We start from the raw sequence: 27,785 nt of genomic DNA, 5'->3' as shown, positions 1-27,785 counted from the left end.
CAAAAACGACCCAGAACTGGCAACTTCATTTTGTTCGTGATGCCGGGCACACTGCTGCCTGCTCAAAGCTTGTCTCCCACGCTGGGGCTGCTGGCTTCATGGGAGTCTCTGTGTGTTTCTCTGCCTTACCCTGGTGACTTCCAAGGCAAGACCAAGGTCAGAGTCACTTTGACTCAGGACACTTTGGCAACAGAACAGGCCAGGAAGTTTCACAATGTCCTGCCCAGCATCTCATGTCACTGGGTGCAGGGTGCTGGTGATTCTGGTGCTGGAGTGGGGGAAGGGAGAAGAGGGATGTCCTGGATGGTTTAGTCACCAGGGAGGTTGGCCCTGGCAGGAGGCCAGGTCACCGAGCCAGGCTGTCATTTGAGTCCCTAATCCTCCATCTGTGTTCCCTGTCAGCTGCCTGATGGCCTCTCACTGGGGGCAGACCCTTATCCCCGGGCATTCATCCTAACCTTGGAGCTGGGCACTTCCAACCTTATGACCAGAAGTGTTAAAATATCCCTCTCAAATGGATATCCAGTGCAGTCTTTCCTCTGGCTCATGGCAAGAACAGTCCGGACATACACCCACCTCCCCATCCAGAGGCAAATCAGTGGATAGCCATAAAAAACAAATAAGGGGGGGGTGCCGGTTGGCTCAGGCAAAGGAGCCTGCAGCTCTTGATCTCAGGGTCACGAGCTCAAGCTCCTCACTGGGTGTAGATCTTCCTGAACTAAGTAAATAAATGACTTAAAAAAATAAGTAAAGTCGAGATGAAAAAACTTTTGTTTGGCTCAGGGCGACAGACACGTGATAGGTGTTTATTTCCAGACACGGTGACCATAGCTATTCCAGAGTGTTCAGTCAGGGACAAGAAGAAACCCGACGTAGTGGTCCAGTGTCCCATCCGCTGATGATGTACTTGTTCCATAGGAGCAGGAGTGTCTGATTCATCATTTGTGTCTGTAGGGCCAAGTCTAGTGTCTGACATAGAATATGTGATCAATAAATATTTATTGAATGACTGAAGAGCTAGTACTCAGGAAATGTCCGTTGGCTGTTCCTCACAAACCATGGTGTACTTGCCTTCTCCCGTGACTGGGAAGCCTGGCACCTTTTCGGTGTGTGGCCAGGGGAACCAGAGGGTAATTAGGTTTTCCTTCAACCCAATTCACTATCAACACGTTCTGAGCATGAAGTGCTCAGAGAATTGACTTGGGGTTTCATGGCTCTTCTCCTCAGGCTGTGATGGCCGCTCATTCTAAAAAGTTCTCTTCTTTGTTTCCAGTGAGGCTGGGGGAGATGGAAGTTTCCATCTCAGCCTGCCATCCCTCCACATAGGCCCTTCTCTTGAACTTTCCTCCTCCTGACTCCATGTCTACAAGAAAAGGGAGTCATTCGTTCGATCTCGCAGGAAACATTTTTTGAGTTTCCAGTATGTGCCAGACTCTAAGGGGTAGAAAAGAAATGCCCTCAGAGGGCTCATAGCCTCAAATGTGGGACTTAGGATTTTGAGAAGAATCCGGGTAGAGTCATGAGTGGGAAGGCAAACCTGAGCAAAACAGCCATTGCTACCACCAACCTACCACCTGAATAACAATGCACATGTGAAATTCACCCTGTGCTTTTCATGCTCAACTTTAGTACTTGTAACAACATCAGTTCCTGGATTTTAGCTCCAGAGGAAATGTGAAGCGGTCAATATTTTCAGTCCAAAGCACTTAGGAGAATGTTATGGACTGAAGAATGTCCCTCTAGAGTTTGTGTGTTGAGGCCCTGACCCTCAGTGGGATTGTACTTGGAGCTTGGGCCTTTAAGGAAGTAATTAGGGTTAAATGAGGTTGTAAGGGTGGGGCACTGACCCACGAGGATGGGAGTCCTCCTAAGAAGAGGAAGAGACACTGGAAATCTCTCTCTCTCTGTGAGCACCCAGAATGGAGATGTTGTGAGAACACAGTGAGAAGATGGTCATCTGCCAACCAGAGTGTCCTCCCCAAAAACCCAGTCGGTTGACATCTTGATAATGGATTTCAAGTCTCCAGAACTGGGAGCAAATGCATGTCTATTGTTTGAGCCCCTCCAACCCTGCCCTGTCTATGGTATTTTGTCCTGGCTGCCAGAGCCAGCTAATCTAGACCAGTTTTAACTTTTCCTCAGTGCGGATGCAGAAATAGATAAATTTATAAGTTGTCTTTTTCTCTGCAAAATTTGTTTGGTTTAGAAAGCTATTTGCTAATATCCAAAAGGTCACGCACTCAAATATTCAAATAAAGGGGGCAGCTCAAAAACCTTTCTGTCCTTCGTCCAAAATGCTAACATCTTTCCCCGGTTCCCCCAATCTCTCTCTCTCTCTCTTTTTAAAAAGATTTTATTTATTTATTTGAAGAGAGAGAGAGACAGCGAAAGAGGGAACACAAGCAGGGGGAGTGGGAGAGGGAGAAGCAGGCCTCCCACTGAGCAGGGAGCCCCATGCAGGGCTCGATCCCAGGACTCTGGGATCATGACCCAAGCTGAGGGCAGATGCCTAACCGACTGAGCCACCCAGGTGCCCCTCTCTCTCTTTTAAAAGATATTTTATTTTTTGAGTCTTCTCTAGATCCAACATAGGGTTCGAACTCGTGACCCCTGAGCTCAAGCACCATCAACTCCTCAGACTGAGCCAGCCAGGCGCCCCTCCCCCAGTCTCTTTAAGACACTTCCGTAACAAATATGTTTGGAAATAAAGATGCAATTCCTGCATCTTGTATGTATTTTCGGTGGCATGTAATGCATGTTGATTTAATGCATGAGCACAGATTTTATTTATCCGCCGCTCTGTGGGATCAGGGATGGGCACCGGGGAGCGCTAGGTGAATAATGGGATGGTACTCAAATAACATCTGTTCCCCAAAGTCAGACAGCCCAGTCCCGCGGCAGACATTGAGGGGGGCCACCGGCGCTGCTTGATCCTGACCAGCTTCTCTTCATTTTGTTCTCGCACGTATTGATACATATTTATACAATACTATGTATATTCAATCAGAATTTGCTGAATTGAATTATGTAAATGCACACTTGCCCATAGGATAAAAATGATACTGCCAGGATAGGCGCTCTCCAATCCCGCCGTAGGTCTTATTTATACACCTCATAAAGAATGCTAAGCTCTGAGGTATCTGTCGAATCACAGCTTTCATTTATTGCAGGGGAAAAATATTTACAAGCAGGAATGTGGAATTTCATTTGTTTTGACACGTCGTGGGAGGTGTTCTCGGGAAGGTGTTTTGAGAAAGCCCAATGTCGTCTATCACTGATCTTATCTGGGGGTCACCAGACTGGGCAGGGAAAATGACCAGACTGTCTTTGAGGACCCCTCTGCCTCCAGCCGGTGGCCCTTCCCTCCGCCGCACAGAAGGCTGTGGTCCTGGTCTTTCGTTTCATTTCTCCCCTTCTTTCCTTCACGTCTTCATCTTCCTTCCTCTTTCTTTTTTTTTTTCCCCCCTCTTTCTCTCTTTTTAAAACCTTCTTGGGGCGCCTGGGTGGCTCAGTGGGTTAAGCCGCTGCCTTCGGCTCAGGTCATGATCTCAGGGTTCTGGGATCGAGTCCCGCATCGGGCTCTCTGCTCAGCAGGGAGCCTGCTTCCCTCTCTCTCTCTGCCTGCCTCTCCATCTACTTGTGATTTCTCTCTGTCAAATAAATACATAAAAAATCTTTAAAAAAAAAAAAAACCTTCTTATTTGTCTTTGTACAACAGGAAATTGTTGGGTTATTGGTCAAGCTCAGGGGTGAATGTGTAGTCCTGTTTTGGGAGGCAACCATGGGTGGGGAACAACTTCATAAGTGGGAAGAACGAAAAAACAAAAGCACACACAGCTCTGCACGTCTGCTTCCTGACATAAAACTCTGTATATGTGTTTCCTCTGAGCTTCTGGGGAAGATTCTGTTTCTTGCTGCTGGGCTGGTTGCTCCCCATCCAGGCTGATGACTGGAGGAAGCCTTGCCTGATTTATTCCTGAAAGAGCTTCAAGAGGGTGGCGGGGGAGAACAGCTCCTGGGGGGGAAATCCTGGGGCAAAGGCCCAGAAGGGGAGAGGGAAGAGGATTTGAATAGGTTGCTTTCTTTCCCTTTAGCGTCTATGTTTCTACTTATTTATTTATTTTTAAAGATTTTGTATTTTTTTAAGGTTTTACTTATGTATTTTAGAGAGAGAGAGTGTGTGAGCAAGCTTGAGCAGGGGGAGGGGTAGAGGGGAGGGAGAGGGACAAGCAGACTCTGCCCGAGCAGGGAGCCTGATGTGGGGCTCCATCCCAGCACCCTGAGATCATGACTTGAGCCTAAACGAAAGTCGGACGCTTAAAAACTGAGCCACCCAGCCTCCCCTAAAGATTTTATTTATTTGTTTATTGATTTATTCACGTAGATTTTATTTATTTATTTCAGAAAGAGACAGCAAGAGAGAGCACAAGCAGGGGAGAGAGGGAGAAGCAGCTCCCTGCTGAGCAGGAAACCTAATGTGGGTCTTGATCCCAGGACTCTGGGATCATGATCTGAGTCAAAGGTAGATGCTTAACCCACTGAGCCACCCGGGCACCCCTATTTTTTTGAGTAATATCTGCAGGGGCACCTGGGTGGCTCAGCCAGTTAAGCATGCGACTCTTGGTTTAGGCTCAGGTCATCATCTCAGGGTCGTGGGATTGAGCCTGCCTGGGACTCCATGTTCAGCATGGAGTCTGCTTGAGGTTCTGTCTCTTACTGTTTCTCTGCTCTTCCTTGTGGCTGCCCTCTCTTTCAGATAAATATATATATTTTTTATTTTATTTACAGATTTTATTTATTTATTTGACAGAGCAAGATCACAAGTAGGCAGAGAGATAGGCAGAGGGAGAGAGAAAGGGAAGCAGGCTCCCGGCTGAGCAGAAGCCCGATTCAGGGGTCCATCCCAGGACTTTGAGATCATGACCTGAGCTGAAGGCATTGGCTTAACCCACTGAGCCACGCAGGTGCCCCTATATATATTTTACATATATATATATATATAGTCTTAAAGGAAAAAAACTAAACACAAAAGACAACCCCTCCACCCCTCCCCCAAACCATGGAACTCAAATGATATGGAGCCTAGAGTTGGTGTGGTTTTTTAGAGATGAAGAAAAGGAACCCCTGTAACATAGTGATAAACCTGGATTCTGAGAATTGTCTAGAATTTGCTGTGCAGCCTGTGTTTGGGACACTGGGTGGCTCAGTTGGTTAAGCTTCTGCCTTGGGCTCCGGTCATGATCCCAGGGTCCTGGGATCGAGCCATGTATCGGGCTCCTTGCTCAGCTTCTCCCTGCTTCTCCCTCTGCCTGCCACCACCTCCCTGCTTGGGCTCGCTCTCTGACAAATAAATAAATAAAATCTTCTAGAAAAAAAAAAAAAAAAAAAGAATTTTCTGGGCATGGGTTCCTTGGTTTTCCCAAAGCCTTCTCAAGGTCAAGTGATAAACATGAAGGCAGGCCTTGGCCCATTTTGGTGATAAGAGGAGGTAGGAGAAGCTGGTCTGTAGGTGGCTAGAAGAGCAATGGGTTTGAGCCAGATGTTGGCTGGTGGCAAGGGACAGCCATGGCAGATTTGTAGAAATTCTTTGTAATCCCTGGTGTTGTCAGATGCCTGGAAAGGGGAACTTAATAGGTAATTGAACCTAGAATGGGCAGACAAGTTAGGTGGGCAGTAGAGGGAAATGTGATCTCACAGGGTTGGAAATCATGACTGTAAGAATGATTGTCAGAGTAACACTAATTCCCATTTAACGAACACTCACTGTGTCTCTGGTACTGTGCTTTGTCTAGTGAACTCATTTAATCCTCCTGACGCCTTGGGAGGTCTACCCATTGCACAGATGAGGGAACTGAGGGTCAGAGAGGTTACATAGCTTGCTTAAGATCACACAGGTGGTAAATGTTGGAGCCAGGATTTGAACCCCATTGGTTTGACTCTGAAACCCACATTCTGGGCCATAATGCCACTACTACCAGTCCTGCTGATACAGGACCACCAGGAAATTAGCAGTTCCTGGTAGCACAAATCCTATCTCGGTTGTCATTTGCCTTTGGTCCTCGCACAGTTCCCAGTACATAGCAGGTGCTTAATAAATGATTGTTGACTCAGTTTCTTTGCTCAAGGGGATTACAGTCTTGTTGGAAGAAAACTGCTATCATGCCTGAGAAAGAAAACAGTTTAGGACAAAATACCCAATGCCAAAAAACCATGGGAGGGTCATAATGGAAGAAAACATATAATCATTTAGCAGATTGGATACCATTAGCTCCTTCTTTTACAGTGAGGAAACCATCAAAAATCAAATTAAGATCAGAAGGTTGCTTGATGAATACAGAACCCAAGCAAAGGAAATTGGATTTCCTAGAGGGTATATTTTCATCACATGGTGACTGCCCCAGTGAAAATTCCTCCTTCAGCAAGGATTATGTTTGCCCAGTGGACTGGATGTTTGTGTTGGCCAGCTGTGCTCTGTCCTGGTCAGTGCTGGAAAAACACCTACTGTCTCCCCCTCCAGCTCTTTCTAGACTCCACGGTAACTCCCCACTTTCTGTTTGCACTTGTCATTACAACATCTCCCTCTTTGGTTTCCATACTCCTTTCACATTACAGTTTCCATGTCTACAGTTTATTTTACATGGATTAGAGTGCCTGCTCTTCAGAACAGTGGGTTGCTTGTTTCCTGATCACCTTGTGTGGGTGCCTCCTGTAAATGGGTGCTTGTTAGTCTTAATGAGGGAGCTAGCCTGTTCTGGGCTTGCATTGTTTTTACCTTTTCCAATCTCTACATATATTTTTACTTATTTAAATAGATACCATTATATAATTATGATATATTTTATAATAAACTATAATTATAACATAGTTTATTTAAATAAATAACTTTTATTCTGAGATCATTGTAGATTTACACACAGTCTTTAGAAATAGTACAGGGGCCTCTGGGTGGCTCAGTCATTTGGGCGTCTGCTTTTGGTTCAACCCATGATCCCAGGGTTCTGGGATCGAGTCCTGCATTGGGCTCCCTGGTCAGTGCAGAGCCTGCTTCTCCTTCTCTCCCTCCTTGTACTCTCTCTGTCTGACAAATAAATAGATAAAATCTTAAAAAGAAAGAAGGAGAAAGAAGGAAGGAAGAAAGAAAGAAAGAAAGAAAGAGAAAGAAAGGTCCCCTGTACCTTTATTCTAATTTCTCCCTATAGTAATGCCTTATAGAGCTATAATATAGTATGATATCACAGCCAGGATTTTGACATTGAGACAGTCAGGATAGAGGACATTTCCACCAAGAATCCCTCCTGTTGCCCCCTCTCTTTTGTTTTTTAGCCCTATCTGTTTATCTCTTATCTTTAACCCCCAATCTGTCCTCCATTTCTACAACTTTTTCATTGAAGAATGTTGTATACATGGCATCATACAGTAGCAACCTTTTGGGATTGGTTTTTGTCGCCCAGCATATTCTTTGAAGATCATCCAGGTTGTTTTCTGTATTGATAATGTGCTATTTTACTTTAATTTTTGTTTAGGTAATAATCTAAAGAAATTTTCAAAGATTTTACTTACTTATTTATTTTTAGATAATTAAAAATGATAGTTTGTTATTTTATAATAATAGCTGAGTGCTATTCCATGGAAGTGATATACCACAGTTTGTTTAACCAGTCACCCACTGAAGGACATCTGGGGACTTCCAGTTCTGGGTTATTACAAATACAGCTGCTATATACACTCATGCATAGGTCTTTGTGTGAACATAAATCTTTAATTCTCTGGGATAAATGAATAAGAGTGTAACTGCTGGGTCTAGGGTGAGTGCTTGTTTAGTTTTTTAAGAAATGGTCTTAAACTACTTTCCAGATTGATTGTACCATTTTACATTCCCACCAGCAATGGATGAGTGATCTAGTTTCTTCATATTCTCATGAGAATTTAGTCTTGTCACTATTTTTCAGTTTAGTTATTCTGGTAGACAGTAGCAATATCTTCACTGTGGTCTTAATTTGCATTTCCCTAATGGCTAGTGATGTTGAACATCTTTTCATCTGCTTATTTGCCATCTGTATATTCTCTTTGGTAATATGTCTCTTCGTGTCTTTTGTCCATGTTGTAAATGGATTTTTTTTTTTTTTTAACAAAAAGCAAAAAAAAAAAAAAGTTTTGAGTGTTCTTTATATATTCTAGACACTAGTCCTTTATCAGATATGTGATTTGGAAATATTTTCTTCCACTGTCTAACTTGTCTTTTCATTTTCTTAAGAGGGTCTTTAATAGAGCCAAAGTTTTCAATTTTGATGAAGTCCAATTTATCACTTTTTCCTTTTATGAATCATTCTTTTTAAATCAAGTCTAAGAACTCTTTGTATAGCCCTGGATCCTGAGGATTTTCTCCTTTAAATTTAACATTTAAGACCATGATACATTTTGAGTTAATTTTTGCATAAGGTACGAGAATTACATTGAAATTTTTATTTCATTTTATATATATACATATATATATATATATATTTTTTTTTTTTTTTTTACAATTTTCTTTAGAGATTTTATTTATTTGTTTGACAGACAGAGCTCACAAGTAGGCAGAGAGGCAGGCAAAGAGAGAAGGGGAAGCCGGATCCCCGCTGAGCAGAGAGCTCCCTATGCAGGGCTTGATCCCAGGACTCTGAGATCATGGCCTGAGCTGAAGGCAAAGGCTTTAACCCACTGAGCCACTCAGGTGCCCCTATATATATTTTTAATGTCTAATTGCTCTAGCACCATTGGTAAAAAGGTTGTTTTTCCTATCAGTAGGGTATATTTACATGAATCTATTTCTGGATCACTATCCTGTTGCATGCTCTATATGTTGAACCCTCTGTCAATTCCACACAGTTTTGATTACTATAGCTGTATTATATATCTCAAAATCAAGTAGACAGATTTTTCTCTTTATTCTTTATCAAAATTTTTTTAGTATTCTAGTTCCTTTACCCTTCCATATAAATTTTAGAATAATCTTATCTATACTTTCAAAAATATCTGAGATTTTAATAAGAATTTCATTAAACCTATATATCAGTTTTGGGAGAATTAGCATCATTACTATGTTGAGTCCATTCACTCCTCTCCATGGATTTAGGTCTTCTTTGATTTAAAAAAAAAAAACAAAAAACTACATTGTTTAGTTTTCATCACACAGATTCATGTTTTGTTAGATCTATACCTAATGAGTAAGTGTAAATGACATATTTAAAATGTTTTTGCGCCCACATGTTCTTTGCTAGTATCTAGATAGATTTTTGTATATTTATTTTATATCTTGCAACATTGTGAATTATTATTTCTTTTCTGTTCCTTTTTTGGTAGATTCCTATATAGACAATCACGTCATCTGCAAATAAGGACAGTTTTATTTCTTACTTTCTGATATGTTTGCCTTGTATTTCCTTTCCTTGCCTTCTTGAACAGGCTAGAACTGTTCAAGACAGGCGAGAACAGACATCCTTGCCTTGTTCCTAATATTAGGGGAAAACATTCAGTCTTTTACTTGTAAGTAAAATGTTAGCTGTAGGATGTTTTTGTGGATGTTCTTTTTCATGTTGAGGAAGTTTTCGTCAATTCCTATATTTCCAAGACTTTAAAAATCAGGAGTGGATATAAAATTTTGTCAAATACATTTTTGTGTAGACTATGACCGTGTGACTTTTCTGTCAATATTGTGAGTTATATTAATTGACTTTCAAATATTGAACCAGTTTCTTATCTGTGAAATAAATCCACTTGGTCATGGTAAATAATTTTTCTTGCATATTGCTGAATTCTATTTGCTAATATCTTGCTAAGGATTTTTTTTGCATCTGTACTCATTAGGGATACTGGCATGTAGTTTTCATTTTTTGTACTACCTTTGTTGAGTTTTGGTATTAGGGTAGTACTAGCTTCATAAGATAGATTGGGATTGCTTCCTCTTCTCTTTTTCTGTTAGAGATTGTGTAGAATTGCTATTAATTCTTCTTTAAACATTTGGTAGAATTGTTGGTGAAACTGTCTGGGCCTGCCTCACAATGTAAAACTTTTAATAAAAGTATTAAAATATGTGTCTATCTGTATATATAATTAGTGCATCAATTCCATGATTAAGTACTTTTAAAGGACAAAAATCAAGTTTTCTGAATGGAACAGGCTTTTGAAGTTCTGTTTACAAAATACAAAATTGCGCTTCATGATTTAATGGTCAAAGCTTCATGTCCCCTTTAGTTCCTTCTCTGCACTGCAGTCTGGTGGGAATGTAAGTAATATCTGTATATGGCAAGTTTAAGACCAAACTGTGAATGTCACTAAGATTGCCTCCTTGCCTCACACATACATTTATGGCTCAGGTTATCCTAGTCTCACGCTTAGTGTCTGTGTGACACAGTTTGTTTTTATCCTGTGAAAGGGGGTAACAATTGGATAGCCACTTGCCTTAAAGGGTTGTTAGGAACAAAGTAAGTTCTCAGTAATTCCTAGTTGTTGTTATTCTGTCAACATGAAGGGAATGACTTCTTTTAACTGGTCCCTTTAAACTGGGGAAGAGAAAGTCACTGTCACTTTCTTTAGATGCTTCTTGGCCCATAGCAGGGATTCTCAATCTTGGTACCAATGACCTTCTGGGCTAGATAATTCTTTTTTGAGGGGAGCTGTCCCATGCATTGTAGGGTGTTTAGTAGTCTTGTCTCTTTTTACATGTGGCACTCCCATCCCACAGTTACGACGATAAAAATCTCCAGATATTGCCAAATATCCCCTTGGGGTGCAAAATCACCCCTAGTTGGGAACCACTGGCTGTAATTATGTGAACTCTCACTTAAAAGTTTTTTCAAATTAATGCGTACTTGTAGGGAAAGTATGGAAAACACTAGTAGTAAAGGTAAAATACTAATTTAAACCACAGCTGACTGCAGCTGTTTCTGCCCCTCCGGGAGTGGTAGAATTCCTCTCTGGAGTAAATAGCCCTTTGTTTCACAAAATACCTTGATGGGACACTTCCAAGGTGAAATGCTAGCAGGCCCTTCGCCCAAGGCTGGTGAAGGGAGGCCCTGAGACTCCGCAGTAGTTAAACTGCTCTGCATAAGAAGAAGGAGTGATTGGTGGGGGGTGGGGGGGGGGAAAGCAGAGGAAGATGGAAGAAGTGAGCAGAGCTGGGGGGGAATGTGGGCCAGGGTGGGGGATGGGTTGAGCTGCGGTGTGGCAGGTGGTAGCCAGGGGCTGTGCAGATGTGGGCAGGGGAGGAATTCACTGGTGTGGGGGTGGCTGGAGGAATTTTAAGTGCTGTGATGAAAGGGGCATCCTTCTCTGCCCCACCTCTCACCAATTTCCCACACCTTCTGTGGAGTCTGTTACACCCACAGCCACGGTGTCTTAAGAAATGGGGAGGGGGGAAGGCAGGGAGGAGAAAAGAACGGAGGGAGGTGAGACATCAATGGGCCTGAGACTGAAGGGGGACAGGACAAGGGAGGAGCCGATCTGAGAAGATAAGCCCTCTGGAATTCTTGGAGGTGGGGGAGGAGGTCAGACTACCTTCTGGTTGGTGGGGGCAGGAATTGAATGAAATTCAACTGAATGAAATTTATGTAAATCTCAAAGGAAGCAATGATTTAGGCTACTATGTATATAGGGAAGAAAACCCTTTGCTGTATTTCCTTCCAGTATTTTTTTTCTTTACAGTTAATCTTGGTGTATATGGTGTACTTTTCTTGTGGGCTGTATCAGACACCAGAACAGGTCCCTGCAGGGCAGGGCTGTCCTGATCTGCCCCAGCTGGATGGGTGTGTGTGTGTGTGTGTGTGTGTGTGTTGGGGGGAAATGGAGGGTGTTGGTTGGCTCTCCCTTCCTCCACCTTTATGATGCTCTCATCCCCAAACAGGGTTCCCAAGGCCTCTGAGAGTTTAGTAAAAAGGCCTTTTGTTTTCTCATTCTTACTTCTCTTCCTGTGACTCTGGCAGATGTCCTCAAGGACTAGCTTTGAGTGTTCTCTGGAGATGGGGACCCACAGAACACTGCCTGGGGATGCAGTGCCAGCCCTCCCCTAAACAGACTCCTGGCAGGGCTATCCCTTGGGACCACCAGATGGGTTGAATCCTAGGAAGCACACAGCTTAAATTTAGGTTTAAGTTCAAACTGTGGGGAAGGAAAAGGAATTTTCCTTCTACCTTAGATGGGTAGCTTGGAAAGTTGTGTGGTCCAGATCCCAACTCACCACCTTAAATGCAATCTTTAGCTAAAGACAAAAGAAAGATGTTGGGGGGGTGTGAAGAGACCAGTTGAGGGAGGGTGGGCGGTGGGAAGCAAGGTAAACAAGGAGAAGGTTGTTAGGCAGATTTAAGTCCGAGTCTTCTCCATTGATAGGAGTTTATTGGTGATTGAGAGTCATCCTTCTTGGTAAAGGGGTGGGGGGAGACACTTACAAATGAGGAATTCCTTTGTAAAGAAAATGTCCCTTACAAAAGACTAAATTCTACTCTGTTTTCAGAGATTCTCTGGCAGTTTCTCAGAAATTGTCTCAAAATAATCCTGTGCCAAAGAAACAGATTTTGGGGTTGCTCTTCTGCTACTCTTCAAAGCTGTGACAGCCTTTTCTCAACCTTTGCTATCACCCCCCAACTCACACAGGCTTACACAAGTATGCATTGACCCATGGAAAAGACAGTCCTTTCAAGATCGAAATGGAAAGCTAATAAAGTTGGAAGTAGTGGAGACCCCAGGTAAAACTGTGAGAGAGGAAGTAGGCATGCCGCCATCTTGATCAGAGTTCATCAGACCCCCCCCTCCCCTCTCTTTGCAGACACAGCTCTGTCTCAAGCTTGATGTGTTTATTCTTCAAAGGTAGTGCAAGGGTTTTGGTTAACTGAAGAGGCTTGAAGACTGCTATGGACTGAATCGTGTCTCTGCTTATCACCCCCCTCCCCCATGACTCTCAAACCAGACTCATAAATTGAAGCCTGTAGGGGAGAAAAAATTTTCCCCTACTCTCTTCTGTTCTGCAAAATGGAGGCCTTTGAATTAAGCTGACAAAAGACAGACTGACAGGAAAAAAAGCTTTATTTGCAGGCATATGGAACTAACAAAAGGAGTAGCTGGCTGGTTAAAGGGTTAAAGCTTGAGGTTTATATCCCTAATTTAGTAAGGAAAAGGGAGTGGGGGAAGAAAAGGCTTTTATGGGAAGAACAAATAGATTTCTTTAGGAGTGACAAATGGGTTTTTAAGAGAACAAGCGAGAGATAAGAAAGTTTATGATAATGTTTGTCTCCTTCTGGGCTGTTGACCTCCCATGGAAAAGGGATTTGGGGTTTTCCCTTCTGGGAGTCAGTTCACCTTGAAGAGGAAATTTATGGCAAACTTATTTCACAGAACTTGAGGCTTTTCAGTCAGGTAAGGGAAGACACGAGAAGGCTTCTTTCTGCACTTGTTGATTCCTAGAGGCCTTTAGTTCAATATAATCCTATGCCAAAGTGGTATGTTTTGGGGTGGCACATTCTTTAAACCCTCACCCCCAAGGTGACTTTATTTGGAGATAAGCCTTGTAAGGAGGCAATTAAGGTTAACTGAGGTCTTAAGGGTGTGGCTCTAATCCAGTAGGGTTACTGTTCCCATAAAAGGGGGAAGAGACACTAGACCACCCGTCTTACTCACGAAGCTCACAGTGGAATCCTTCGAGCACAGAACAAGATGGTGGCTGCCTGCAGCCCAGAGCAAAAGCTCTCATCAGACCCTAACCCTCAATCTTGGATTTCCAGCCTCCAGAACTGAGAAAATAAATTCCTGTTGTTTAAGCCTCCCATCTATGATATTTTGTGATGGCAGTTCAAGGAGACCAAAGCAAGGACTACAGCAGTCTTCCAGAACCAAAAAGCCAAGTTTAAAAAATAGTGAACTTGTAGGTTGGGTGTGATGTTGGGCACTCTGCAGAAATACAGGGCCCACCCTGGCGAGGTACCTCAATTTTTGTCAGAAGTTGAAAAAACTAGGAGGAACTGGGAAGTCACATGTGTGTTTCTAAAAGACAAGAGTTGCATTTCTTGAAGTCCTACCCTCTGCTGACTTCCTTTCTGCCAGAAGCCACCTGGGCCCTGTCCAAAGCACAGTGTTACCTAGTGCTGGGTCCCCATCTCGGACTCCAGCGTCGGAGCCCCCTTGTCACAGGGCCCGATAGAGGGAAGAGTTGCCAGAGGAACCTAATCAGATGCATGCTGTCATCTGGAAATGATTAATCCTAAGGACAGATAGAAGCCATGTTGATAGCATTGATTGGTTCCTTATTTTTGAGTTGGGCCTGTTTCATTGTTTAAGATTCCACTCTAATTTGTTGGGATTTTCTCTTCGGCATTGTAAAAAGCAAACTTATTTTGCTGGATGAGAACAGAACCTTTTAAACCGGGCTTTGAAGTTTGCAGCTTTGTAACGTGTCAGCCATCTGAAAGCCTCTGCTCTCTTGCCAGCTTGAACCAACCCACAGCCACGATTAGCATATCAAAGAGCGGGGAGGGGGGTGTCCTGGTGGGGGCTGCAGGAGTGGCGCTGGGCCCACGTTTAGGATGTGAAAAGATACAGGGCCTCTCTACACGCGACCTGCTGCTGGGTGGCTACTCATTTCACCTTTAATTCCATTTCCTGTCTTCTTCCGGCTGAGCACTTTTGACAATTAAGAACGTGCACACACACACACACACACACACACCCTCTTCCTCTGAAAGAACAAAAGGAATTAGAAATGGGAAAAGAAAGAAAGGAAAGAAAAAGGAAGGTTGGCGGGTTTTTTTTTTTTTTTTTTTTTAGGGGGTGTAAAACCCTATTTCCCTATTTTCCTCTCAAGCCTCTCTAAAATCCAAACAACTCCCACAGATAAATACCCAAACTATTCAATAGTTATTTTAGTGCCTTCGTTTTGACTAATTGCTGGGTTAGAAAAGAAACTTCAGAAAGGTTGGCGGAAGCAATTCAAAGTAAATTTTTACCGTTGCCCTGAGGTGACATCCGAAATAATTGCAAGCCTGAAGAGCCAGGCCGAGAGCAGGGGTGGATGGCCTGGTTACTTTGCTGAGGAAATCGTCCCCCGGAGTGCCTTGCCTCTGAGGCCTGACCAGCAGCTGTAGTAAGTCTTGGGGGGCCCCCAAACGGGCAGGCAGAAATGGGTGACCCTGAATACAGATGGGGGCCGAGAGGAGAGAAAGTGGACAGAAACTAAAGACTCCCGTGATGAACACGTCATGGTCATAAAAGGCGGCAGCAAGGACAGCAGAGATAAGAGAAAGATCCCTATAACGAACTGATTTTGAAAGAAAATCATTTGGATCTTTTCATGTTACAAGTATATATACTTGGGTATCATGGGTGAAGGTGGTCAAAAGGTAGGAACTCCCAGTTATGACATAAAAGATTCTGGGGGTGTCTGGAGAGCATGGTGACCCTAGTTAACGATACTGAATTCTGCAGGTGAAAGTCACATAAGAGAGTAGATCTTAAAAGTTGTCATCACAAGAAAAAAACCGTAGCCGTGTGTGGTAATGGATGCTAGTTAGAGCTGTGGGAATCATTTTGCCATACAACCATGTATAAAATCATTATATATTGTTATGCACATAACCTAACACACAACCTGTTAAGTATATAACATAACACACAATGTCATATGTTATGTCCATCGTATGTTCTATGCTGTAAAAAAAAGCAACAGAAAAAAAAGCATGTATAATATAGAACTGTCTTCTTTTTGGGGGGAACTAAATTGTATGAATTTTATTTTTTCAAAATCCCTAAAATATGTGAGGGAGGATATAGTAATATATTAATCACTTCCCAAAGTTTCAACTGTTCCTTGAGTTTAAAAAAAAAAAAAATCAGGGGCGCCTGGGTGGCTCAGGTCATGATCCCGGACTTCCAGGATCGAGTCCCGCATCGGGCTCCCAGCTCCTTGGGGAGTCTGCTTCTCCCTCTGACCTTCTCCTCTCTCATGCTCTCTCTCATTCATTCTCCCTCAAATAAATAAATAAAATCTTTAATAAATAAATAAATAAATAAATAAAATTAGAAAGGAAATTCATTAGAGGATTAATAGTAGATATGCTTGGGTAGATTGTAGATTATTTATTTTTTTACATCATTTTGTGTTTAAGTGATCTCTGTACCCAGTGTGAGGCTCGAATTCACAACCCCAAGATCAAGAATCCTATGCTTTATTGACTGAGCTAGTGGAGAAGCCCTGTTCTGTTTTGTTTTTATACTTTTTTGTATTTTTCAGATTCTCTGCTAATTTTACATACATAAAGAACATGGTCTGCATTTGAAATTGGGTTTCCCCACTGATATGCAAGTTATGGATGCAATAGAATTTAAACTAGAAAGAACTTGGAGTGATTATTTCTCCCTCTCAGTTGAAAGGGGAGGGAACTTAAGAACAGGGAGGTTAAGTCCAAGGTCACGCAGCTGGTTCCCCAAAGGTCAGAATCTAGAGCAGAGCAGTTCAGTTCAGTACCCGCCAGACACATGGGCTGAGCACTTGAAATGGGGCTAGACCTAGTTGGGATGGGCTATGAGTGTAAGTATACTTGGATTTTGAATAACCTTTTTCTCCACACATGAAAAAAATAGAAAATATCTCAATAATTATATTCATGACATGCAGAAATGATGAATTTTGGATATAATAGGCTAAAATTAATTTAATCTGTTTCTTTTTATTTATTTTAGTGCGGCTACTGGAAAATTGAAAATTACATATATGGTTTCCAGTGTGTATTCCTATTGGACAACTCTGATGTAGAATACAAGTCTTGCTTCTCTGCCGAGTGTTCTCTGCATCCTGCACCGAAAGGGAGAATGTCAAAAGGTAAGGACAAATTTACTTCTTTTCTAGGATCAGGTAGTGAAGCATTACTCAAAGTGACAATATTATTATTGATTTTATAATTTCTTGTTTTGTTGCAGATGTATAGTTTATACCTTCCATAGATAATGGAGGATTGTTTATTGCATAATTGCACATAGATATTCATGCCTGAGGTGTCTCCTTGGAGTTATTTTTTGCTGTTATGCATCATTACTACTAAGGGTCAAGTTGTTCTTCTTGCCTCCTCCTCAGGAAGACTTAGAACAAAAAATAAATAAGCATTCAAAACCAAACCTCAAGAATTGAAGGAAGTTAGTTTTAAATAATGGTTTACAGTGACTTTTTTTTTTTTTTTTTGACAGAGAGAGGGAGAAAGAGAGCACGGGGGTTGGAGGCGTGATGGGATGGGTAGGTGGGTTGGGGTGGGCAGAGGGAGAGAGAGAATCTTAAGCCGGTTCCACACCCAGTGCAGAGCTTGATGCACGACTTCATCTCACGACTCTGAGATCATGACCTGAGCCCAAGACAAGAGCTGGATGCTCAACTGACTGAGCCACCCAGGCACCCGTGGTTTACAACGCTTCTTGCAGTTATGTGAACATTTCCTAAATCTGTTGACAAACCTGTTGCCTTGCCTAATCTTTTGTCACTCCCAGTCCCCCTCATCCCAAAGTATGCCACCTCACAATACTGTTACCTAAGCCTAAAGATTGTTTTGAGTTGAAGACAATGAACTCTCTCCCCCTTTCTGTCTAGAAGCTGAGTATAAGCTTTGCTTTGTAAATGTAGCATACATTTTCATTTGTAAGGGTGTCTCTTCCCATATTTGTAAGAGGACAATGACTCTCAGTCACTAGAGAAGATTCTGATTATCGGAGAAGGCACTGCTTGAGTCTGCATAAAAACCTTAGTAAAGAATGGATAAAGAAGATGTGGTATATATACACAATGGAATATTATGCAGCCATCAAAAGAAATGAAATCTTGCCATTTGCGACGACGTGGATGGAACTAGAGGGTATCATGCTTAGCGAAATAAGTCAATCAGAGAAAGACAACTATCATATGATCTCCCTGATATGAGAAAGTGGAGATGCAACATGGGGGGTTAAGGGGATAGGAGAAGAATGAATGAAACAAGATGGATTGGGAGGGAGACAAACCATAAGTGACTCTTAATCTCACAAAACAAACTGAAGGTTGCTGGGGGAAGGGGGGTTGGGAGAAGGAGGGTGGTGTTATGGACACTGGGGAGGGTATGTGCTATGGTGAGTACTGTGAAGTGTGTAAACCTGGCGATTCACAGACCTGTACCTCTGGGGATAAAAATGTATGTTTATAAAAAATAATTAAAAAATAAATTTAAAAAAATAACAACCTTAGTAAATAACTCTTATCATCCAGGAGTTTCCACTGTATATTTACCTTCCCACAATTTACCACCCCTAGAAGCTCCAATTTCCCCACCCCTCTCTTGTCCAATTACTTCTCCACAATTCATTGTCCTTTGTTAAATGGTGTCTAATCGTTCAGGACTAACTGCTCCTTTGGAATATCCATTTCTTTTCTGTGGGACCTCCTGTATGTTCATATAAAATAAACCTTTTCTTTTGCTAATCTCTCTCCTGTCAGTTTAATTTTCAGGTCTCAGGTACAGAACCTAAGAGGGTAGAGGAAATTTTTCCTTTCCTTTTTTTTTTTTTTTTTTTTCCCAATAAGTATAAAATATTCATTGGATTTTTTGGGGGGGAAAATTCAATACAGATGTTCTTTTAAGCATATATATTTAACCATATCCCATAAATTATACTTCCAATAGAAGTTATTTTGGTATATTGAATTAGATATACTTTTTAAAAAGCAGGAATTTATAGACACAGCCTCAGCGAACAGATTGCTCTGCCACCCTGGCACGAAGAAGACATGTTTCTCATCACACCCTAAGATTCAAGACGCTAAGGAGTGTGATTCTTGAGCAAACACTATTCACTAGGTCCGGTGAGGTGGGAGGAGGTGAAGGGACAAGTGAAAATGGCTTTGACCATCAGGGGAGCCATAATGTAGTTAGGAAACAAGATTAAACCTCAATCTGCTTTAAAGAGCAGTTGGCAGACTCAGTGGAGCATGCAACTTTTGACTTCAGGGTTGTAAGTTCAAGCCCCATATTGGATGTGCAACCTACTTAAAAAAAAATTGAAAATTAAAAACAACAAAGAAGAAGAAAGCAGTGTAACTTAGCATGGAATGATGTGGGGTGGCTCCAGGTACCAGGACTGTTAGAGAAAGGAAATCTCAGGGCAAGATCAGAGGAACTTGAACCGTAAGGAGGAGTTTGGCCTTGAGCTGGACCCTAAACAGATATGTTTAGTATTTGAGTAGGAAGGAGAAGCAGGAAGGGACTTTTCGGGCAATGTGGACAGAGGCACAGAGAGGAGAACTGATCAACTGCGTGAGCCCTAAAAGAAGGCTGGTCAAAGATGAGCATTGCAAAAGCAAGTACCTCATCTCTCTTGTTTACTGTGGTTCCCTGAGTGCCTAGAACAGTGCCTGGCACATAGGAGGAAACTGCTATTTCTTGCAGGAATGAATGAACAGACTGCTAATTTTCTAAAACTATGTAAAGAGCAGAGGAGGAATGTCTCAGGGTCTTTTTCTCTAGACGAAAAGAGAGGCAACTTCTGGGGTGTGCTCCAGGGGTCCCACAGATGGGGTCTGGCGTATTAGGTGACAGATACCAAAAATGTTCTGAGTGGGTGGAAGACTGTCCAGAGTTGTTTGCCTGAGGCTTTGTCTTGGAAAGTGACCTGGCCTGGGCTCAAAGAATTGACTCCCTTTCCTATGCATATCCATATGTTTTGGGTGCTGGGATTCTCTTTCGGGTTTTAAGTAATTTACAAGTCATCTCAATGAGGTGGAGGAGAGAGAAGACATCACGTTTCCGGAGCATCTCCTGTGTGCTGGGCATTTTCAATTTTATCATTTAATTCTCTCAAAGATTAAATGAAGTGAGCATTTTTTTCTACTCTGGTAAAAACTATATAACATAAAATTTACCATTTTGACCATTTCTAAATGCACAGTTCAGTAGTGTTAAGTGTATTTATATTGTTGTGAAACAGATTTCCAGAACTTTTTCATGCAAAACTTTTCCTCCTCCCACCAGCCCCGAGTCCCTGGCAACCACTATTCTACTTTCTGACTCTATGAATTTGACTATTCTGGGTACCTTGTAAAAGTGGAATCATACACAATTTGTTTTTTTGTTTTGTTTTTAATGTGTGGAAGAGAGAGAGTGCACAGGCAGGCCGAGCAGCAGGCAGAGGGAGAAGCAGATGGTTAACAGACCAAGTCACTCAGGTGTTCCACTATTAGTCTTTTGTGACTATCTTGTTTCACTTAGCATAGTGTCCTCAAGGTTCATCCATATTGTAGCAGATGACCAGGCTACCTTCCTTTTGAAGGCTGAGTTATGTTCCGCATTACCTTATTTTCCCCCTCCGTTTATCCAATGATGGACCCTTGGGTGCTTCCACCTCTAAACTATCATGAGTAGTGCTGTGATGATCACTGGTCTACAAATGTCCATTTGAGACCTGCTTTCAGTTCTCTTGGGTATATGCCCAGAAGTGGGATTGTTGGATTAGGTATGCATTTTTCTCCTTACTTTATGAATGAGGGCACACAGGCCCAGGGAACTCTTGAAACTTGCCCCAGGTCCCATGAGCAGAAGGCTTCAGAGTAAGGTCTGACCCTAGACTCTAGCCTGTGCCCCTTTCTACCCAGTCTGAGGATCAGCCTTATCTGCGTGATTGACGTATACACCCAACTTTAAGTTGGAAAATTGGGGATTACATTTATGAATACTCTTGGGAGCTGCTGATTTTGTGGTTTACATAATTGGAAAAGGAAGATGGCTCAGAGCTCTGTTTTTTCCAAGGCTCAAGTTGCATAAGTGGTTGACAACAATAAATTGGCTGAATTCTTTTCTGGACGACAGATTCCAACATTGTTCTGCATTTGTTGCCGTTTTGCAATAATTAAATGCTAACAGAAGTCCAGGGTGTATTGTTTTAGAATTAGCTGACCGGGGACCTACTTATAATTCCCTAACCTTGGGCACATCAATATTCAAAGGCAATTTTAACCCGAGCTGTTTAACTATGAAGTTGTAATGTATGCCAGTCACTACATTGCCAAATAGTTTTAAATCCATATTAAGATTTTTAAATGGAATTTAGTGAGTCTGATTTTGCAGTGGTTCTAAGATTAAGATGCACGGGGAGAAAAGAAATAAAAGAAATAATTTCTTTATTTCCTTTCTAACCTTATTGTCCTTTCTTCTTCTTCTTCTTTTTTTTTTAAAGCTTTATTTATTTATTTATTTTACAGAGAGTGAGCTAGTGAGAGTGAAAGCACAGGCAGGGGAGAGGGGCCTAGGGAGAAGGAGAGAAATCCCCAGGCAGACTCCTTGCTGAGCATGGAGCCTGGCCCAGGGTTTGATCCCTTGACTCCGAGACCATGAACTGATGTTCAACCAAGAGTCAGATGCTCAACCAGCTGAGCCACCCAGATGCCGCTGTCCTTTATTCTTGGTCATCAGTTGATCTGACACTTGGGATTTGTGTGGTGTGGTTGGTGGGGATGGGGGTATGCATGGAAAGAGAAGAAGTAGTAACAGGGAACAGAGAGGGGAAGGGCAGGAAAGACGGAGGAGATCCCTGGGATGAACTTATGTCTAGACGGATACTGGGGACCATCTAGGTCCTTTGTTTCATCAAGTAGAAGGTCAAGGTGCAGAGAGGTTGGGTGGCTAGTCCTGCGATGTGGTGGGTGAGGGTTCCATGGGAACTCCTGCGAGTCATATCACTGCCATTCCTAGAGCACTCTGGACTTCCATATACCTATTTGCATCTGCTCAAAAATTACTGAGGGCGGGGGGGTCCAGGCAGGAAAAGAAAGCATGCTCCAACTGGGTCATGTAAGGAGAGTTTCGTAAGGAATTGTAGGACAAGACAGTGCAGTATGCCAGGGTTGATAATCTGTGGGGAGCCTCTGTGACCCCTGGGATGGAAAGAGTGAGATAGAAGAGTGATTCCTAGAACCTGGACCAAGACAGCTCTAGGGAGAGGGTTGCCTGATTGGAGCTGTGAACTTTGGTGTTTAGGTGGTGGCCTTTGTCAGTTATCACTACGTCTGGAGAGAGAATGGTCCACGCTGCAATCTGGTCACTCTTCTTGTGCAATTATCCGCCTTAATTTCAATGAGGTTCATGCTCATCAATATAATGAATTATGGTAGATCCTGTAGAATGTCATTTCAGTTGGGCATGGGAACCATCCATGAGGGGACAACTGTGTTGCTCAGTGGGTTAAGTGTCTGCCTTTGGCTCAGGTCATGATCCCAGGGTCCTGGGACTGAGCCGCAGATCAGGCTCCTTGCTTGGTGAGGAGTTTCCTTCTCCTTCTCCCTCTGCCCCTCTCCCTGCTCATGTTCTCTGTCTTGCTCTCTCTCAGATAAATAAATAAATAAATAATTTAAAAAAAAAAGAAAAGAAAAAGAAAGCAACCATATATGAGATTGGATGTGACCCAGGGTTGTAAAAGGGCTTTGTGTATAGAGTCATGCATTCCTTTGGAGGGGGGCAGAGGGGCGAGTTGTGTTGGAGTAGCCTCCTGAAAAGTCCTTTCTGAACCCTGGTATGGGGAAGAGAGTTGACTTTCATCATTAAGTACTGTTCTTTACATCAGTTTCATTAACTTATGCAACAGATAAATTATATGCTTCATTATTCAGCAATCCATTGTTAGTACAGTGGATTTTAGGGAGTCTACTTTCTGTCACTTCTGTGATATTATAGCATTGTGTGGGAGCTCAATAAAAGTGAATGGACAAACATTGTGTCTTTCTTAATCGGTAAACTAAACTCTGTGTGGGTTCTGAGTAGTATGAGTTTCTGAAGTCAGATTATGTGGGTTTGAGTTCTGGATCTCCCATTTTCCTAGCTGTTGGACTTTAGACAAGCTGTACTCAGCCTCAATTCTCTTATATATAGGAATGAGTAAAGGTATATCAGTTAAGATTAGGTTCAAGAGTACAAACCAGGGCACCTGGGTGGCTCAGTGGGTTAAATGTCTGCCTTTGGCTTAGGTCATGATCCCGGAGTACTGGGATTAAGTCCCACATCAGGCTCCCTGCTCAGCGGGGAGCCTACTTTTGCCTCTGCCTCCTGCTCTTTCTCTTTCTCTCTGACAAATAAATCAATAAAATCAAAACATCCCACACAGTAGTGGCATAGTCACCTATGAGTTTATCTTTCTCTTGTATAAAATAAGTCTGGCCGTGGACAGGCATAGGCTGGGATGACACTTCCATGATTTTACTGGACACCTAGGTTTCTTTCATCTTCATTCTCCACCATCTTTAGTCAGTTATTCCCACATATAAATGACAAGATGGCAGTTGGTGCTCCAGCTGTCTCACCCAAATTCCTCACAGAGGGAGAAACAGAAAAGCACAAAGGGGCACATGCCACCAACCTGTCCCCCTTCCTTTCTGCAAGCTTCATTCACCAACTTCTGTTTTTCATCCCATTGGCCGTTGCTCATTGCAAGCTGGTAAACTGATGCTTTCGTTGGGCACACTGAAGTTTTACATAACATACGGGCTTTCTTCTAAGGAAGAAAGGGAGATGGATGTTGGGTAAGCAACTTTCAGATTCTGCCAGAGCAGGTAGTGACAGACCTTTTCAACCTTCATGAAGCTGAGATGACAAATCCACATAAAAATGGCTCGCCAACTGGCCAGCCCTTGGGGAGCCCTCATTTCCCACAGTATGTAATTATAATCTAATTCTAAAGCAACAGGATTTCTCTGAAACTAATCAAGTTAAACAGAACAACATATACATGCTTTTGCCTTCCAAAGTGACCACTTTGGAAGGCAACGTAATAGTTCCATTAATTTTATAGTCAGAAATCTGTTTAGAGCCATTTTACTATCATACAAAAGCAACAGCTTTGTTGGGCACATCCCACCACCATCAACTTCATCATCCATGGTATTCAATAAAATTAGCTTTGAACGGCATTGAAGGGACGACGATTATTGATGGGTAAGAGTATTTATTTTTAAAATGTTCAGCAGGCTCCATAGGGAATTCTGGCTCAGTTATCTCCTATTTCCAGAAGCCAGACTTCCATATTTCCCATAGTAATGGGAGCTATTTATATGAACATAACTGAGGAAAGTATATGTAACATGTATTTGAACTAACCATGAAGATCAGTTCAGGGTAAAGTACTTACTCTGCTTTGTGTTGACCTTTGGAGAGGTATTTGTGGTTATTTACACTTATATCTGAGATTGGATAGTGAGCCATTGGAATTATACAGATATTCCCCTTTCTTCGAAAGGTGGTTGGAAATTTGTATAGGAAAATGGATCTCTATCTCTTCAAACTTGTGAGTGAAATTGGTAAATATTTCTATAAGATTAACACTTTATGAACACGTAAGGCTCATTTACGTACTAAATTGTGCAGTGATTTTTTTTAATAAAGTGGACCCATTTTATATATTCCATTTAAGACCAAAAACTTGTCATAATGTGAGTTCTGGTCATTTTGTTGGCATTGGAGGCTATACATTATATTACATGGTCTACCCTGTCATATCGTCTACTCTGACATCAAGTTGAAAATCTAGAGGGAACCCCAGGTATCACCTGGCCTCATTTTTAGTTTTATAGGTGAGGGAGCTGAGACTCAGAATTTAAATGACTTGTCCGAGATCTCCTAGCTAATATGTGACAGAGCAGGTACCAGAACTCAGCTCATCTGGGTCCTGCTATCAGGCCTCTCTCTTTATACCAGAGTCCTTCTCACTCACCTCAGGGTTGACATGGCTCTGTAAAGTCTTCCCCGACTAGGGAAGAGGAGACAAAACACTGGGTCTGAGAATTGTAAATCTTGGTCTCTGAAGTGTAGTGAGACAATGACCACTGCTTCTCTGCCCATATGCATTCTTCTCTTCCTTTCACAACTCCCAAGTTTCTGCTGGGCATTTAGCTACCTGAGCAGACTACATTTCCCAGCGCCACCCCCCAACCCCCCATGCAGTGTGGTACGGCCAAGTGGCTGTTCTGGCCAGTGGGGTGTGAGAGAAAGTGAGAGGGTACAACGTTGATACCATTCTCCATTCCTTTCCCGCTGGTTGGGAAGGTGACACAGACGCAGACACCTACATGACAAGGTGACGAGGTGGAAAGCAAGGACAGCAGAGCTGCCCTAACTATCTTTGGACTATTACTTCATGCAACAAAAAGCAAAATTCTGTCTTTGTTCCTACCACTGCGTGTTGGGCCCCCTTGTTACAGCAGCTGCGATGGTACCCTAACTAATACACTCAGTGCCGATCATATAGTCCTGTGGTAACAGTGGGAAGCAAAGGAAGGTCCAAGCTGCAATCCTCTGTGGTCGGTTTTGCTTGGGCACAGAATTTAAACTTATACCCTTGGTTTATGTCAGATTCAGAGTATTCATGCTACCAGCAAAAATCGTTCACTAGAAGGAGCATTGATAGGGGAGCTGGCTCGAGGCTTCTCCCATGAGCCTGCTACTAACTTCCAAAGTGCCTTTTTGCTTCCTTACCTGCAGAATGGAGATATGTTCTTCGGTGACCTCCCAGCAAAAAATGGTTGTAAAATATTTGGCAAATGCAAATGCAAGCTTTCTGCCTGTAATACTGAACAAACACAGTAGCTTTCCTGTATCATCCTAATGATTTATAGATCAGCCTGTTTATTGAAGGGGGGCTTGACGCTGGCATGACCCAGCAGAGCTGATGAGCTCTCTCTGTCTTAACCCTTAGGACTTAGTGCAAGTATGATCCTTTCCTCTATATCCTTATTAACAGCACCATGATGAGGAAGGCAGGCATCGGAGTTATGGAGTGGGGAATTGGAGGACCCCAGCTGACCATTCTATTCTTTTTTTCCCAAAAGTGGTGTTTGTGTCCATGTTCTGATGATTCTTTGAAGCTAGAAGTGTTAAGTAAAGGAGACTTGCTGCTTCTTTTTATTTTTTTTCCCTTTATGTGTGTGAGAGAGAACACAAATAGGATGAGGGACGGAAGGAGAAGCCGACTCCCTGCTGAGTAGGGAGCCTGATCTGGTGTGTGGCTCGATCCTGGGACTTGAGGATCATAACCTGCGCCCAAGGCAGACACTTAAACTGACCGAGCCACCCAGGTGCCCCGAGGAGACCTGCTTCTGAAATCTTTCTGATGTGATCAACATCATGTTTGTAAAAATCACCAAGTTGGAATCATGCCTTTGGCACTCATTCCCCTGTTAAGTCCCTGTCCCATACATGTCAGAGCTCACTGTGATGGCTGACCCAGTCTCCCGATCCTTTTGCCTTGGAGACCTTTACTTAAGTAAAGGACTCCTGACCCTTTTATTTCAGCACATTCCGGACTTTGCCAAAAAGTGCTTGCTGGTGCCTGGCAGTCCTTAACATTTCCCTCCGGGCAACCTCAGCTCTTGTTAAGTTACTTTCGACCATTAATCCTTCTTTTATCCTAAGCATCTCTATAAGGGATAGACCTGGAACAATTTCAAGACCAGACCCCTTTTTCAAAGGAGCATAAATTGTTAGAGCATCGCAACAGTATGTGAGAACACAGTCCAAGCATATTTTGAAAGCGAACTACAAAAACTGGGGTCAAGCCAATGAATGGACAGCATTATTGCCGTAATAGCCCCACATGGAAATGATTGGTTGTTACCAAAATCCACTTACCACGTTACAACACGTTTGGATGAAATGACAAGGCTGTTCCCTTTCACTGTGGTATACGCTGAGCTCCTCACTGCATCAGCACATTTAGAGGCTCTCTGTGATGCGGATAGAAGGGAGGAAGGGAATGATGTGGGGGGAGGAGTGGGGGAGGAGCGGAAGGGTCTGGAATTCTCAGCTACAACTGTGAACTATGCTACAACTATTGTATCATTTTTTTTAAGTTTTTTTATTTATTAAAGAGAAATTTGGGGGAGGAGCTGAAGGAGAGAGAGTCAAGCAGACTCCACTGAATACAGAGTAACACAGGGCTCGATCTCATGACCCTGAGATCATGACGGGAGCTGAAACCAAGAGTCGGATGCTTAACTGACTGAGCCACCCAGGTGCTCCTTTTGTATCATTTAATCTCGTGAATATTGTGTCACTTCATTCTCCCCACAGCCCTGTGTGGTAGGTAGCATCCCAAATGCGTAGAGGAGGAAGTTGGGATTCGGAGAGGCTATGTAACATTCAGCTAAAAAGTGTGGGAGAGGGCACTTTCTGCTCAGTTGGTGGAACATAGGACTCTTGATCTTGGGGTGGTGAGTTCAAGCCCGATGTTGGACTTAAAGCTTACTTTAAAAAAGTGTTGGAGAGAAAATCTGAATCTACATTTGCCTGACTCCAAAGTCCTTACTCTTGCCATGATACCATATTTGCTTCCTGGTGAATGGAAAGCATGCCAGAGGAAGGGGGAAAGAAAATAGCAAAGTCTGTTATCCCAGCCAGTTTAAACAGATGCCAACAGAAGAATATCACTTGGAACACATTCAACTTAGGAAAAGTAGAGAGAATGAGGAGCTACCTTGCAGCATCTTTGGAGAAAACCGGATGTAGGAATTAAGGAGTATAGCAAGAATGATCGCACTAGAGAAAGGGGTCAAAAGCGCAGGGTATGTGATGTCAGCTTGGAAAATGCAGGAAAGCATTTTCCATAAAGATCCATAAAGAAACAAGATTTACTTTTTTTTTTTTACTTACTTATTTGAAAGAGAGAGGGTGTGAGCAAGTACCGTGGGAGGAGGGGCAGAAAGACAGGGAGAAGCAGATTCCCTGCTGAGCAGGGAGCCCAACACAGGGCTCACTTCCAGGATCCTGAGATGGTGACCC

This window comes from Neovison vison, chromosome 1, assembly GCF_020171115.1.
Source record: "Neovison vison isolate M4711 chromosome 1, ASM_NN_V1, whole genome shotgun sequence".
Lineage (NCBI taxonomy): Eukaryota > Metazoa > Chordata > Mammalia > Carnivora > Mustelidae > Neogale > Neogale vison.
Note: the sequence above shows the minus strand (reverse complement) of the source record.